Source organism: Vidua macroura, chromosome 35 (genome assembly GCF_024509145.1).
Source record: "Vidua macroura isolate BioBank_ID:100142 chromosome 35, ASM2450914v1, whole genome shotgun sequence".
Taxonomy (NCBI): domain Eukaryota; kingdom Metazoa; phylum Chordata; class Aves; order Passeriformes; family Viduidae; genus Vidua; species Vidua macroura.
Window position 1 is genome coordinate 36,960 of NC_071605.1, and position 17,300 is coordinate 54,259.

Genomic DNA, 17,300 nt, shown 5'->3' on the forward strand with positions numbered 1-17,300 from the left:
ACCTTAAAAAATCCACCATAAAAATACCCATGTTCCCAAAATAAAACTAATAAAAAACAACCACCAAATACATCAAATTACAAAAAAAAACCCTTACATTAACAACAACACAAAAATTATTCCTAACTCAATGAACCCATAATGTCTCAAACCATCAAAACAAAAATACCACCTAGAAATAAACACGATGCCAAAAGATAAATGTAGCCATAAACAATATCTCCCAAAGGATCCATAACCATAAAACATACAGTACAATCAAACAAACCAAAGAAATAAAATCCCTATAATAAACGGTAATGTAGTTAACAATATTTTAAAAACCTCACCAATTAACTATAGGACACTACCTCAAACCCACCAAAACAAACACTACATACGCTAATAAGAGCCATTACAAGAGAATTAAAAACTTACCCTCTACTTCATGCAACGACCCATAAAAAACATTGTGAACCTTAAAAAACACGTCCTTTAAAAACATAATACACCATCAAAAAAAAAAAAAAAAAAATCCAACAGCAAAGCTCAATTCAAAGAAAACCCTTATCATCAACACATGAACCAAGAACCATAACATTCAAGAAGTAGACCGTATTCCTTATCATACGCCAACTACAAAAAAAATAAAACGATACAATCAATTCCTAAGAACCACCTCCAAACCGCTACACCAAGGACCTTCGGAAAATGAAAAGCCGCGCTGCCGGCACCGGGCGGAGCGCGGCTCCCGGCAGGAAAGCGGCTCCTGCGGCAGGCAGAGGCGGCGCCGCGCCGGGAGACCCCCGCCCGCTCCCCCTGCCCGGCGGGGCCGGCACCGGGCCCAGGGGGCCCCGGCGGCGCCCGAGCCCCGCGCCCTGAGCGGACGGGGCGGCCGGCACCGGCCGGCATCGGCGCAGCGCCCGCGCCGCCTCTCCCGCCCGCCGGCCCGGCAAAGCTCCCCTCGGCTCCGCACGCCTCGCTCCGGCGCGGCTCCGGCAGTCCCGCGCCAGCCCGGCCGCGCCCAAGTCCCCTTCCACCTCGGCAGCTCCCCAGGCAACGCCAGCAGCTCCCGCGCCGGAACCTTTGGTGCCGGGCCAGGGGCAGAAGAAGCGCCCTCAAATGCAGCGGCACACCCCGATATCAACCCTTCAAACACTGCGAGAGCTGCAGCTTCCTTCAACTGAACCCGCAAAACTGACGCCACACTCAAGTGCTCACCTCACTTCAACAAGGGCAAATAAATGAGTTCTCCCCATCAATTTCATCCCCTATAATAGCAGGAAAAGGGGTTTTACTCAAATGATGGTAAAAGGGGGATTTTAACCTCAATCCAAACCCTTTACAAGGACGGACAACAGGGCTGCCCCCTCAGTTGAAAACTTAGGCAGATGAAAATGGAGGGGCTAGCCTCAGATTAAACCCATCATACGACAACAATATTTTTCCCCTTCCATTTAAAATACAACACAAGGATTCCCAGTCACCCCTGTGATACCCCTAACGCCGTGGAAAAGGCAGGTTTTCCTTCAATCAGTACCCTCAAAACCACAAGTGAAGGAGGATCCCTCCCAGTTCAAACAGACAATAATGGAAGAGAAGTCGCTTCTCTCAATTTGAATTTCTTTTGTCCTCAAAAGCCCTTTTTTTTTTTTTTTTTTTTTTTTCCGGGGCAGCAGAAAGTGATTGCAAGATGAAACTTAAAAGGGAAAGGAGAAAAGTCCCCGCTACAAATCCACACGGGCTTACGTGTTTGGCTGCAACTTCCCGGCACAAAGGTTTGTCCCTCGGCACCTCCCTTGAGCAATGCTCCATGTATCCAGGTGCTCCCCCAGACCCTGTCAGAAGCTCCCACCGTCCTTCCATGAGACAGCCCCCGGAGCTCCCCATAAACCCCTCTGCTCCAGCAGCTCCATGCAAAAGGGACCTGAGGCAAACCCTTTCCCTAAAATAGCCTGCGGTAGGAGCCGCCCCCGTCCTCATCCTCAAAGCTCACACCTGGGGCTGCTCTGGGTTTCTTTCCAAATGAATTTAGCAATAAATTCCTATTCTTTAGCAATACCTATAAAAACGAAGCACTTGACAGGATGTAGTATTCTACACACCCCCCTCCCTGTGCATTTTGGGGCAGCTTTGGGTCCCTCGGGGGGACGGCATCCGGCATGACCCCCCCTCATTCGCCACCCACCTGCTCCTCCACCGCAGTATGCCTCCCCCTCCTAGGGACCTTGGGGTGCCCCAAATGACACCAGAGCCCCGAGTCTTCACCCCCTTTTCCTGGCCGCCAAAGAAGGCACAGAACGAGTCTAACTGCCCTGGACAGCAGCCCAGCACTTGCTTCCATCCCTTTCCACATGTACATCCCCCCCGAAAGGGACTCTGCCGCAACGAGAAAGGGGGGCAGCCCCCAGAAGGGTTGAAGCTCCTGCCCAGCCTCGCTGTCACGGGCGAGGGGCAGAGAGAGGGAGCGGCAGAGACGGCGGGGACGCGGCACGGACGGCACGGCACCGAGCGGGGGCCGCTCTCAGCGCGATGCCGGCAAAGCCGCAGGTCCGGCGGGGCCGGGCGGGGTTTGACCGGCACGGGGGGATCCGCCGAGAGCCTCCGGCCCCGTGCGGGGACTCCCGCAAGGGCCCGGGGGCGCCGGGCTCCGGCCCTCTGGGCTTTATGCTCCGGCGCCCCCGGCCCCGCGGCTGCGGGGAAAGAAGGAACGGGGCGACGGGAAGAGAGGAGGGACAGCAGGGCATGAGAAAGGGTAGGGAGGGAGGGAGGTCGGGCTGTGGAGGAAAGCGGGAGGGCAAGGGAAAGGCCGGGAGCGGGGAAGAGGGACGGTGCACAGAGGAGGGAGAGAAGAGGAATAGAACGGAGGAGCGGGATAGGGACGGGACAGGAAGGACGTGAAGGCAGTGGGGGGTGGGGTTTAGGAGGGAGAGGAGGGGAGGGTCTGGGGGACAAAGAACAGTAATATGGGGAGAAAGAGGGAAGCGTAGCGGGAAAGGGAGAGGGGATGCCAAAAAGGAAGAGAAAGGAGCTGGCTTTGGGCAGAGCGGGAAATGGGGGAAAGAGAGAGAGAAGAGGAGAAATACGGGGAGGAGGAAGGAGGAGTAGAGAGAGGGATAGGAGGGGAAGCCTCACAGAGCGCCTGTCCACCACGAGCCCGCCCCGGCGCCCAGCCCTGCTCGGAGTGCTGCGCTCGGCAGAGCTCGGCTCGGTTAGAATCGGCTATTATTGGCCAAACTCGGCTGGATTCGCCTCTTCGGCGTAGCTCGGCTCGGCTGAACTCGCTGCCGCTCGCTGCGTTCGGATCAACTCGGCTCGGTCCGGCTCAGCTTGGATCGGTTCCACTCCCTGGGGGCGGCGCCGCCTCCCGTGCAGCGCGCACAGCTCGGGGCTCTCCTGATGCCGAACCCCGCGGCCGGCCGGACCGTCGCACGGAAACCCCCCACGCCAGATTAGACCAAGCAGTTTCTATGTTAAACCCTTTTTGTCCTAGAAGAAAAAAACTTATCTACCTCTTGCGTTTTCTCATTTTTCTTCATTGATTTCAAAATCAGAGTATAAAAAAGTTCCCCTAAAAAAGATTTGGTAAGAAGTCAAGAAAGTAGTCCCGTAAACTTTATAACCTGAAGATATACTTAGGTTTCTACAAAAAATAGACCACACAAGTGTCCTACTCACTATGTCAAACCTTATGTAAAGTAGTAAAAAAAAAAAAACAATCCAAAAAAAAAAAAAAAAACACCACCAAGATAAAGAGTTCCACAACCAAAACAAAACATAAGCAACACTAAAACCACCCATCCAAATACAATATGTTTATTGGTCACCAATCCTAAAAATCTATTTTCTAAATGCCGTGTTAAGTATACCTCTTCACAACTAACCTTTATCCCTCACAGAATTCACAGAGTAAATACAAAAATTCCTCCACATAACATACATTTAAAATAACAGCTATACACTCTTATACCAAATTACAACTAAACTACAAAACTACAAATTATAAAAAACATTTAAAAAAATCCAAGTATAACACTTACACTCAAAAAAAAAAAAAAAAGAAAAACTTAACAAAAAGAAACCACAAGGAAGTTATCGCAAAATATAACACCTACAATTGAAAACAATAATACATCAAAAATAACCAAAAATACCCAAAAACTACAAGAAAAATTTAGTTCACAATATCAATTCCCATAGAAGCGAAACCGGGGGTCCATTGGCCACTTGCGGACGTGGACTCACTGTAACAGGAGCGGACCGCCTAGAGCACGCAAACAAGAACAGAGCCTAAAGAGCTGCACCGGGAATTGAGACCGGAGCAAGAACAACTGCTGCCTGCCACCGCTCACCTTGCCCACTTACCTTGACCGCTAGTATCTGGCTTTAGTTCCTAAAAATAACAACAAAGAAAATAGCTGTAATACAGAGGCACCATTTATACTCCCCCTGCAAAGACAAACGGTGACTGACCTTCTCGGGGGACCCCCCTCACCCGGGACGGGGCCCTCTGCCACGGATTCCATCTGGCTGCGTCTGAAAGAACGTTAGCACAAAAGTCAGAGCACTGCAGGATAACTTAACAGCTCCAGATAGCCTTCATCAATCTACAGATCCCACCTAGAGTCCAAATACACCCCACATTACAAATTTCCAGGACACGCCCCATTCTAGACCTACACCAGGCTATGCAGCAGGGCAGAGCAGCTCCAGGCCAAATACCCAGACACCCGTGACACAGAACAAGACAAACAAGGGGACACAACAGGGGGAGAAAGCTCTGAGCGAGAAGAATGCCCTCAGGGAGCCAGAGACTGCAGAATGAGATGACCTAGCTGAGACTGATGGCGAGCCTCTAAGGCTCAGAGAACCCTGCAGGAACAAGATGCTAACTGAATGACCTATTCCAAGCAAGGCAGAGAAGGATGCCCGACAACCCTAGCGTCAGAATGCTCTACGGATCTCCGCATCGCTACGAGGCCTAATCTGCTAGAACGCATCCTTGCCGTCACTATTGTCACAAATCACAGCTGTCGAGAACAGCCCAGAACAAGACCTCAAAAGACATCTGACCGGATGCTACTCTGATGCCTGTCCGGGCTCCCGAGCCAAAGGCGAGAAGGAATCAGCACGGGGCCGAGGAACACAGAGATGAGAGATGCTAAGATGGACGCCCGGGCTTCCGATAAGCCCCTCAAAGGACTAAGGCAAAAGACACAGAAGGCACGACAGACAAGTGACACACCGTGCACCGGCACTGCTCTGCCCTGAGCACTTCAGCACTTGTGAGGCTTTTCCTTTATGTGGCCTAAAGGGCCACCCCCATCTCCAAAGCTGCCTCCAAAAGCCCTCCCAGCGCCTCGCTTCCATCCCCTCTCAGGGTCCCAGCCCTCGACTTATCTCTCGGACGTCCGGGGACGAGAATCCACGTCCGGTGCCGAGGAAGGCCGCCTCGCCCGCTGGCAGTCTCCTAGAGTCACCGACTGTGGCCCCTTGCTCAGCTACAATCAAGAACACCAAACATCACTGCAGGATCTTAGCTGCACAGCGGCCAATAACCAATAACAATTCTGCTACTCACCATTCTCCTAAGAACGTCCGCCTCATCTGGCCGCGCCCGGAGGCCGATGCCCTCGCGGCAGGGTCTGCCTGGGTGAAGAGGAGACGAGGTGACATGGCATTGCTGAAATTCGAGTGGACCCTGGCTCCTCCTCCCTAGCTCCCCGACTTACAGCAACTCCTCGGCCGCTCCTGAAGGCTCCTCGGGTGACACCTTCAAATGACAAAGATCAAGGCTTCATCACAGATCCGTGCACTGCTTCCCGACTTCCCACGAGAGTGACGAAGCGGGGGTCTGCGGCCCCGTTGCTGAGGGGGGTCTCGGCGTAATACGAGCGGACCGCCTAGAGCACGCAAACAAGAACGGAGCCTAAGAGCTGCACCGGGAATTGAGACCGGAGCAAGAACAACTGCTGCCTGCCACCGCTCACTGCTCACCTTGCCCACTTACCTTGACCGCTAGTATCTGGCTTTAGTTCCTAAAAATAACAACAAAGAAAATAGCTGTAATACAGAGGCACCATTTATACTCCCCCTGCAAAGACAAACGGTGACTGACCTTCTCGGGGGACCCCCCTCACCCGGGACGGGGCCCTCTGCCACGGATTCCATCTGGCTGCGTCTGAAAGAACGTTAGCACAAAAGTCAGAGCACTGCAGGATAACTTAACAGCTCCAGATAGCCTTCATCAATCTACAGATCCCATCTAGAGTCCAAATACACCCCACATTACAAATTTCCAGGACACGCCCCATTCTAGACCTACACCAGGCTATGCAGCAGGGCAGAGCAGCTCCAGGCCAAATACCCAGACACCCGTGACACAGAACAAGACAAACAAGGGGACACAACAGGGGGAGAAAGCTCTGAGCGAGAAGAATGCCCTCAGGGAGCCAGAGACTGCAGAATGAGATGACCTAGCTGAGACTGATGGCGAGCCTCTAAGGCTCAGAGAACCCTGCAGGAACAAGATGCTAACTGAATGACCTATTCCAAGCAAGGCAGAGAAGGATGCCCGACAACCCTAGCGTCAGAATGCTCTACGGATCTCCGCATCGCTACGAGGCCTAATCTGCTAGAACGCATCCTTGCCGTCACTATTGTCACAAATCACAGCTGTCGAGAACAGCCCAGAACAAGACCTCAAAAGACATCTGACCGGATGCTACTCTGATGCCTGTCCGGGCTCCCGAGCCAAAGGCGAGAAGGAATCAGCACGGGGCCGAGGAACACAGAGATGAGAGATGCTAAGATGGACGCCCGGGCTTCCGATAAGCCCCTCAAAGGACTAAGGCAAAAGACACAGAAGGCACGACAGACAAGTGACACACCGTGCACCGGCACTGCTCTGCCCTGAGCACTTCAGCACTTGTGAGGCTTTTCCTTTATGTGGCCTAAAGGGCCACCCCCATCTCCAAAGCTGCCTCCAAAAGCCCTCCCAGCGCCTCGCTTCCATCCCCTCTCAGGGTCCCAGCCCTCGACTTATCTCTCGGACGTCCGGGGACGAGAATCCACGTCCGGTGCCGAGGAAGGCCGCCTCGCCCGCTGGCAGTCTCCTAGAGTCACCGACTGTGGCCCCTTGCTCAGCTACAATCAAGAACACCAAACATCACTGCAGGATCTTAGCTGCACAGCGGCCAATAACCAATAACAATTCTGCTACTCACCATTCTCCTAAGAACGTCCGCCTCATCTGGCCGCGCCCGGAGGCCGATGCCCTCGCGGCAGGGTCTGCCTGGGTGAAGAGGAGACGAGGTGACGTGGCATTGCTGAAACTCGAGTGGACCCTGGCTCCTCCTCCCTAGCTCCCTGACTTACAGCAACTCCTCGGCCGCTCCTGAAGGCTCCCCGGGTGACACCTTCAAATGACAAAGATCAAGGCTTCATCACAGATCCGTGCACTGCTTCCCGACTTCCCACGAGAGTGACGAAGCGGGGGTCTGCGGCCCCGTTGCTGAGGGGGGTCTCGGCGTAATACGAGCGGACCGCCTAGAGCACGCAAACAAGAACGGAGCCTAAGAGCTGCACCGGGAATTGAGACCGGAGCAAGAACAACTGCTGCCTGCCACCGCTCACCTTGCCCACTTACCTTGACCGCTAGTATCTGGCTTTAGTTCCTAAAAATAACAACAAAGAAAATAGCTGTAATACAGAGGCACCATTTATACTCCCCCTGCAAAGACAAACGGTGACTGACCTTCTCGGGGGACCCCCCTCACCCGGGACGGGGCCCTCTGCCACGGATTCCATCTGGCTGCGTCTGAAAGAACGTTAGCACAAAAGTCAGAGCACTGCAGGATAACTTAACAGCTCCAGATAGCCTTCATCAATCTACAGATCCCATCTAGAGTCCAAATACACCCCACATTACAAATTTCCAGGACACGCCCCATTCTAGACCTACACCAGGCTATGCAGCAGGGCAGAGCAGCTCCAGGCCAAATACCCAGACACCCGTGACACAGAACAAGACAAACAAGGGGACACAACAGGGGGAGAAAGCTCTGAGCGAGAAGAATGCCCTCAGGGAGCCAGAGACTGCAGAATGAGATGACCTAGCTGAGACTGATGGCGAGCCTCTAAGGCTCAGAGAACCCTGCAGGAACAAGATGCTAACTGAATGACCTATTCCAAGCAAGGCAGAGAAGGATGCCCGACAACCCTAGCGTCAGAATGCTCTACGGATCTCCGCATCGCTACGAGGCCTAATCTGCTAGAACGCATCCTTGCCGTCACTATTGTCACAAATCACAGCTGTCGAGAACAGCCCAGAACAAGACCTCAAAAGACATCTGACCGGATGCTACTCTGATGCCTGTCCGGGCTCCCGAGCCAAAGGCGAGAAGGAATCAGCACGGGGCCGAGGAACACAGAGATGAGAGATGCTAAGATGGACGCCCGGGCTTCCGATAAGCCCCTCAAAGGACTAAGGCAAAAGACACAGAAGGCACGACAGACAAGTGACACACCGTGCACCGGCACTGCTCTGCCCTGAGCACTTCAGCACTTGTGAGGCTTTTCCTTTATGTGGCCTAAAGGGCCACCCCCATCTCCAAAGCTGCCTCCAAAAGCCCTCCCAGCGCCTCGCTTCCATCCCCTCTCAGGGTCCCAGCCCTCGACTTATCTCTCGGACGTCCGGGGACGAGAATCCACGTCCGGTGCCGAGGAAGGCCGCCTCGCCCGCTGGCAGTCTCCTAGAGTCACCGACTGTGGCCCCTTGCTCAGCTACAATCAAGAACACCAAACATCACTGCAGGATCTTAGCTGCACAGCGGCCAATAACCAATAACAATTCTGCTACTCACCATTCTCCTAAGAACGTCCGCCTCATCTGGCCGCGCCCGGAGGCCGATGCCCTCGCGGCAGGGTCTGCCTGGGTGAAGAGGAGACGAGGTGACATGGCATTGCTGAAATTCGAGTGGACCCTGGCTCCTCCTCCCTAGCTCCCCGACTTACAGCAACTCCTCGGCCGCTCCTGAAGGCTCCTCGGGTGACACCTTCAAATGACAAAGATCAAGGCTTCATCACAGATCCGTGCACTGCTTCCCGACTTCCCACGAGAGTGACGAAGCGGGGGTCTGCGGCCCCGTTGCTGAGGGGGGTCTCGGCGTAATACGAGCGGACCGCCTAGAGCACGCAAACAAGAACAGAGCCTAAAGAGCTGCACCGGGAATTGAGACCGGAGCAAGAACAACTGCTGCCTGCCACCGCTCACTGCTCACCTTGCCCACTTACCTTGACCGCTAGTATCTGGCTTTAGTTCCTAAAAATAACAACAAAGAAAATAGCTGTAATACAGAGGCACCATTTATACTCCCCCTGCAAAGACAAACGGTGACTGACCTTCTCGGGGGACCCCCCTCACCCGGGACGGGGCCCTCTGCCACGGATTCCATCTGGCTGCGTCTGAAAGAACGTTAGCACAAAAGTCAGAGCACTGCAGGATAACTTAACAGCTCCAGATAGCCTTCATCAATCTACAGATCCCACCTAGAGTCCAAATACACCCCACATTACAAATTTCCAGGACACGCCCCATTCTAGACCTACACCAGGCTATGCAGCAGGGCAGAGCAGCTCCAGGCCAAATACCCAGACACCCGTGACACAGAACAAGACAAACAAGGGGACACAACAGGGGGAGAAAGCTCTGAGCGAGAAGAATGCCCTCAGGGAGCCAGAGACTGCAGAATGAGATGACCTAGCTGAGACTGATGGCGAGCCTCTAAGGCTCAGAGAACCCTGCAGGAACAAGATGCTAACTGAATGACCTATTCCAAGCAAGGCAGAGAAGGATGCCCGACAACCCTAGCGTCAGAATGCTCTACGGATCTCCGCATCGCTACGAGGCCTAATCTGCTAGAACGCATCCTTGCCGTCACTATTGTCACAAATCACAGCTGTCGAGAACAGCCCAGAACAAGACCTCAAAAGACATCTGACCGGATGCTACTCTGATGCCTGTCCGGGCTCCCGAGCCAAAGGCGAGAAGGAATCAGCACGGGGCCGAGGAACACAGAGATGAGAGATGCTAAGATGGACGCCCGGGCTTCCGATAAGCCCCTCAAAGGACTAAGGCAAAAGACACAGAAGGCACGACAGACAAGTGACACACCGTGCACCGGCACTGCTCTGCCCTGAGCACTTCAGCACTTGTGAGGCTTTTCCTTTATGTGGCCTAAAGGGCCACCCCCATCTCCAAAGCTGCCTCCAAAAGCCCTCCCAGCGCCTCGCTTCCATCCCCTCTCAGGGTCCCAGCCCTCGACTTATCTCTCGGATGTCCGGGGACGAGAATCCACGTCCGGTGCCGAGGAAGGCCGCCTCGCCCGCTGGCAGTCTCCTAGAGTCACCGACTGTGGCCCCTTGCTCAGCTACAATCAAGAACACCAAACATCACTGCAGGATCTTAGCTGCACAGCGGCCAATAACCAATAACAATTCTGCTACTCACCATTCTCCTAAGAACGTCCGCCTCATCTGGCCGCGCCCGGAGGCCGATGCCCTCGCGGCAGGGTCTGCCTGGGTGAAGAGGAGACGAGGTGACGTGGCATTGCTGAAACTCGAGTGGACCCTGGCTCCTCCTCCCTAGCTCCCCGACTTACAGCAACTCCTCGGCCGCTCCTGAAGGCTCCTCGGGTGACACCTTCAAATGACAAAGATCAAGGCTTCATCACAGATCCGTGCACTGCTTCCCGACTTCCCACGAGAGTGATGAAGCGGGGGTCTGCGGCCCCGTTGCTGAGGGGGGTCTCGGCGTAATACGAGCGGACCGCCTAGAGCACGCAAACAAGAACGGAGCCTAAGAGCTGCACCGGGAATTGAGACCGGAGCAAGAACAACTGCTGCCTGCCACCGCTCACCTTGCCCACTTACCTTGACCGCTAGTATCTGGCTTTAGTTCCTAAAAATAACAACAAAGAAAATAGCTGTAATACAGAGGCACCATTTATACTCCCCCTGCAAAGACAAACGGTGACTGACCTTCTCGGGGGACCCCCCTCACCCGGGACGGGGCCCTCTGCCACGGATTCCATCTGGCTGCGTCTGAAAGAACGTTAGCACAAAAGTCAGAGCACTGCAGGATAACTTAACAGCTCCAGATAGCCTTCATCAATCTACAGATCCCACCTAGAGTCCAAATACACCCCACATTACAAATTTCCAGGACACGCCCCATTCTAGACCTACACCAGGCTATGCAGCAGGGCAGAGCAGCTCCAGGCCAAATACCCAGACACCCGTGACACAGAACAAGACAAACAAGGGGACACAACAGGGGGAGAAAGCTCTGAGCGAGAAGAATGCCCTCAGGGAGCCAGAGACTGCAGAATGAGATGACCTAGCTGAGACTGATGGCGAGCCTCTAAGGCTCAGAGAACCCTGCAGGAACAAGATGCTAACTGAATGACCTATTCCAAGCAAGGCAGAGAAGGATGCCCGACAACCCTAGCGTCAGAATGCTCTACGGATCTCCGCATCGCTACGAGGCCTAATCTGCTAGAACGCATCCTTGCCGTCACTATTGTCACAAATCACAGCTGTCGAGAACAGCCCAGAACAAGACCTCAAAAGACATCTGACCGGATGCTACTCTGATGCCTGTCCGGGCTCCCGAGCCAAAGGCGAGAAGGAATCAGCACGGGGCCGAGGAACACAGAGATGAGAGATGCTAAGATGGACGCCCGGGCTTCCGATAAGCCCCTCAAAGGACTAAGGCAAAAGACACAGAAGGCACGACAGACAAGTGACACACCGTGCACCGGCACTGCTCTGCCCTGAGCACTTCAGCACTTGTGAGGCTTTTCCTTTATGTGGCCTAAAGGGCCACCCCCATCTCCAAAGCTGCCTCCAAAAGCCCTCCCAGCGCCTCGCTTCCATCCCCTCTCAGGGTCCCAGCCCTCGACTTATCTCTCGGACGTCCGGGGACGAGAATCCACGTCCGGTGCCGAGGAAGGCCGCCTCGCCCGCTGGCAGTCTCCTAGAGTCACCGACTGTGGCCCCTTGCTCAGCTACAATCAAGAACACCAAACATCACTGCAGGATCTTAGCTGCACAGCGGCCAATAACCAATAACAATTCTGCTACTCACCATTCTCCTAAGAACGTCCGCCTCATCTGGCCGCGCCCGGAGGCCGATGCCCTCGCGGCAGGGTCTGCCTGGGTGAAGAGGAGACGAGGTGACGTGGCATTGCTGAAACTCGAGTGGACCCTGGCTCCTCCTCCCTAGCTCCCCGACTTACAGCAACTCCTCGGCCGCTCCTGAAGGCTCCCCGGGTGACACCTTCAAATGACAAAGATCAAGGCTTCATCACAGATCCGTGCACTGCTTCCCGAATTCCCACGAGAGTGACGAAGCGGGGGTCTGCGGCCCCGTTGCTGAGGGGGGTCTCGGCGTAATACGAGCGGACCGCCTAGAGCACGCAAACAAGAACGGAGCCTAAGAGCTGCACCGGGAATTGAGACCGGAGCAAGAACAACTGCTGCCTGCCACCGCTCACTGCTCACCTTGCCCACTTACCTTGACCGCTAGTATCTGGCTTTAGTTCCTAAAAATAACAACAAAGAAAATAGCTGTAATACAGAGGCACCATTTATACTCCCCCTGCAAAGACAAACGGTGACTGACCTTCTCGGGGGACCCCCCTCACCCGGGACGGGGCCCTCTGCCACGGATTCCATCTGGCTGCGTCTGAAAGAACGTTAGCACAAAAGTCAGAGCACTGCAGGATAACTTAACAGCTCCAGATAGCCTTCATCAATCTACAGATCCCACCTAGAGTCCAAATACACCCCACATTACAAATTTCCAGGACACGCCCCATTCTAGACCTACACCAGGCTATGCAGCAGGGCAGAGCAGCTCCAGGCCAAATACCCAGACACCCGTGACACAGAACAAGACAAACAAGGGGACACAACAGGGGGAGAAAGCTCTGAGCGAGAAGAATGCCCTCAGGGAGCCAGAGACTGCAGAATGAGATGACCTAGCTGAGACTGATGGCGAGCCTCTAAGGCTCAGAGAACCCTGCAGGAACAAGATGCTAACTGAATGACCTATTCCAAGCAAGGCAGAGAAGGATGCCCGACAACCCTAGCGTCAGAATGCTCTACGGATCTCCGCATCGCTACGAGGCCTAATCTGCTAGAACGCATCCTTGCCGTCACTATTGTCACAAATCACAGCTGTCGAGAACAGCCCAGAACAAGACCTCAAAAGACATCTGACCGGATGCTACTCTGATGCCTGTCCGGGCTCCCGAGCCAAAGGCGAGAAGGAATCAGCACGGGGCCGAGGAACACAGAGATGAGAGATGCTAAGATGGACGCCCGGGCTTCCGATAAGCCCCTCAAAGGACTAAGGCAAAAGACACAGAAGGCACGACAGACAAGTGACACACCGTGCACCGGCACTGCTCTGCCCTGAGCACTTCAGCACTGTGAGGCTTTTCCTTTATGTGGCCTAAAGGGCCACCCCCATCTCCAAAGCTGCCTCCAAAAGCCCTCCCAGCGCCTCGCTTCCATCCCCTCTCAGGGTCCCAGCCCTCGACTTATCTCTCGGATGTCCGGGGACGAGAATCCACGTCCGGTGCCGAGGAAGGCCGCCTCGCCCGCTGGCAGTCTCCTAGAGTCACCGACTGTGGCCCCTTGCTCAGCTACAATCAAGAACACCAAACATCACTGCAGGATCTTAGCTGCACAGCGGCCAATAACCAATAACAATTCTGCTACTCACCATTCTCCTAAGAACGTCCGCCTCATCTGGCCGCGCCCGGAGGCCGATGCCCTCGCGGCAGGGTCTGCCTGGGTGAAGAGGAGACGAGGTGACGTGGCATTGCTGAAACTCGAGTGGACCCTGGCTCCTCCTCCCTAGCTCCCCGACTTACAGCAACTCCTCGGCCGCTCCTGAAGGCTCCTCGGGTGACACCTTCAAATGACAAAGATCAAGGCTTCATCACAGATCCGTGCACTGCTTCCCGACTTCCCACGAGAGTGACGAAGCGGGGGTCTGCGGCCCCGTTGCTGAGGGGGGTCTCGGCGTAATACGAGCGGACCGCCTAGAGCACGCAAACAAGAACGGAGCCTAAGAGCTGCACCGGGAATTGAGACCGGAGCAAGAACAACTGCTGCCTGCCACCGCTCACCTTACCCACTTACCTTGACCGCTAGTATCTGGCTTTAGTTCCTAAAAATAACAACAAAGAAAATAGCTGTAATACAGAGGCACCATTTATACTCCCCCTGCAAAGACAAACGGTGACTGACCTTCTCGGGGGACCCCCCTCACCCGGGACGGGGCCCTCTGCCACGGATTCCATCTGGCTGCGTCTGAAAGAACGTTAGCACAAAAGTCAGAGCACTGCAGGATAACTTAACAGCTCCAGATAGCCTTCATCAATCTACAGATCCCACCTAGAGTCCAAATACACCCCACATTACAAATTTCCAGGACACGCCCCATTCTAGACCTACACCAGGCTATGCAGCAGGGCAGAGCAGCTCCAGGCCAAATACCCAGACACCCGTGACACAGAACAAGACAAACAAGGGGACACAACAGGGGGAGAAAGCTCTGAGCGAGAAGAATGCCCTCAGGGAGCCAGAGACTGCAGAATGAGATGACCTAGCTGAGACTGATGGCGAGCCTCTAAGGCTCAGAGAACCCTGCAGGAACAAGATGCTAACTGAATGACCTATTCCAAGCAAGGCAGAGAAGGATGCCCGACAACCCTAGCGTCAGAATGCTCTACGGATCTCCGCATCGCTACGAGGCCTAATCTGCTAGAACGCATCCTTGCCGTCACTATTGTCACAAATCACAGCTGTCGAGAACAGCCCAGAACAAGACCTCAAAAGACATCTGACCGGATGCTACTCTGATGCCTGTCCGGGCTCCCGAGCCAAAGGCGAGAAGGAATCAGCACGGGGCCGAGGAACACAGAGATGAGAGATGCTAAGATGGACGCCCGGGCTTCCGATAAGCCCCTCAAAGGACTAAGGCAAAAGACACAGAAGGCACGACAGACAAGTGACACACCGTGCACCGGCACTGCTCTGCCCTGAGCACTTCAGCACTTGTGAGGCTTTTCCTTTATGTGGCCTAAAGGGCCACCCCCATCTCCAAAGCTGCCTCCAAAAGCCCTCCCAGCGCCTCGCTTCCATCCCCTCTCAGGGTCCCAGCCCTCGACTTATCTCTCGGATGTCCGGGGACGAGAATCCACGTCCGGTGCCGAGGAAGGCCGCCTCGCCCGCTGGCAGTCTCCTAGAGTCACCGACTGTGGCCCCTTGCTCAGCTACAATCAAGAACACCAAACATCACTGCAGGATCTTAGCTGCACAGCGGCCAATAACCAATAACAATTCTGCTACTCACCATTCTCCTAAGAACGTCCGCCTCATCTGGCCGCGCCCGGAGGCCGATGCCCTCGCGGCAGGGTCTGCCTGGGTGAAGAGGAGACGAGGTGACGTGGCATTGCTGAAACTCGAGTGGACCCTGGCTCCTCCTCCCTAGCTCCCCGACTTACAGCAACTCCTCGGCCGCTCCTGAAGGCTCCCCGGGTGACACCTTCAAATGACAAAGATCAAGGCTTCATCACAGATCCGTGCACTGCTTCCCGAATTCCCACGAGAGTGACGAAGCGGGGGTCTGCGGCCCCGTTGCTGAGGGGGGTCTCGGCGTAATACGAGCGGACCGCCTAGAGCACGCAAACAAGAACGGAGCCTAAGAGCTGCACCGGGAATTGAGACCGGAGCAAGAACAACTGCTGCCTGCCACCGCTCACTGCTCACCTTGCCCACTTACCTTGACCGCTAGTATCTGGCTTTAGTTCCTAAAAATAACAACAAAGAAAATAGCTGTAATACAGAGGCACCATTTATACTCCCCCTGCAAAGACAAACGGTGACTGACCTTCTCGGGGGACCCCCCTCACCCGGGACGGGGCCCTCTGCCACGGATTCCATCTGGCTGCGTCTGAAAGAACGTTAGCACAAAAGTCAGAGCACTGCAGGATAACTTAACAGCTCCAGATAGCCTTCATCAATCTACAGATCCCATCTAGAGTCCAAATACACCCCACATTACAAATTTCCAGGACACGCCCCATTCTAGACCTACACCAGGCTATGCAGCAGGGCAGAGCAGCTCCAGGCCAAATACCCAGACACCCGTGACACAGAACAAGACAAACAAGGGGACACAACAGGGGGAGAAAGCTCTGAGCGAGAAGAATGCCCTCAGGGAGCCAGAGACTGCAGAATGAGATGACCTAGCTGAGACTGATGGCGAGCCTCTAAGGCTCAGAGAACCCTGCAGGAACAAGATGCTAACTGAATGACCTATTCCAAGCAAGGCAGAGAAGGATGCCCGACAACCCTAGCGTCAGAATGCTCTACGGATCTCCGCATCGCTACGAGGCCTAATCTGCTAGAACGCATCCTTGCCGTCACTATTGTCACAAATCACAGCTGTCGAGAACAGCCCAGAACAAGACCTCAAAAGACATCTGACCGGATGCTACTCTGATGCCTGTCCGGGCTCCCGAGCCAAAGGTGAGAAGGAATCAGCACGGGGCCGAGGAACACAGAGATGAGAGATGCTAAGATGGACGCCCGGGCTTCCGATAAGCCCCTCAAAGGACTAAGGCAAAAGACACAGAAGGCACGACAGACAAGTGACACACCGTGCACCGGCACTGCTCTGCCCTGAACACTTCAGCACTTGTGAGGCTTTTCCTTTATGTGGCCTAAAGGGCCACCCCCATCTCCAAAGCTGCCTCCAAAAGCCCTCCCAGCGCCTCGCTTCCATCCCCTCTCAGGGTCCCAGCCCTCGACTTATCTCTCGGACGTCCGGGGACGAGAATCCACGTCCGGTGCCGAGGAAGGCCGCCTCGCCCGCTGGCAGTCTCCTAGAGTCACCGACTGTGGCCCCTTGCTCAGCTACAATCAAGAACACCAAACATCACTGCAGGATCTTAGCTGCACAGCGGCCAATAACCAATAACAATTCTGCTACTCACCATTCTCCTAAGAACGTCCGCCTCATCTGGCCGCGCCCGGAGGCCGATGCCCTCGCGGCAGGGTCTGCCTGGGTGAAGAGGAGACGAGGTGACGTGGCATTGCTGAAATTCGAGTGGACCCTGGCTCCTCCTCCCTAGCTCCCCGACTTACAGCAACTCCTCGGCCGCTCCTGAAGGCTCCCCGGGTGACACCTTCAAATGACAAAGATCAAGGCTTCATCACAGATCCGTGCACTGCTTCCCGAC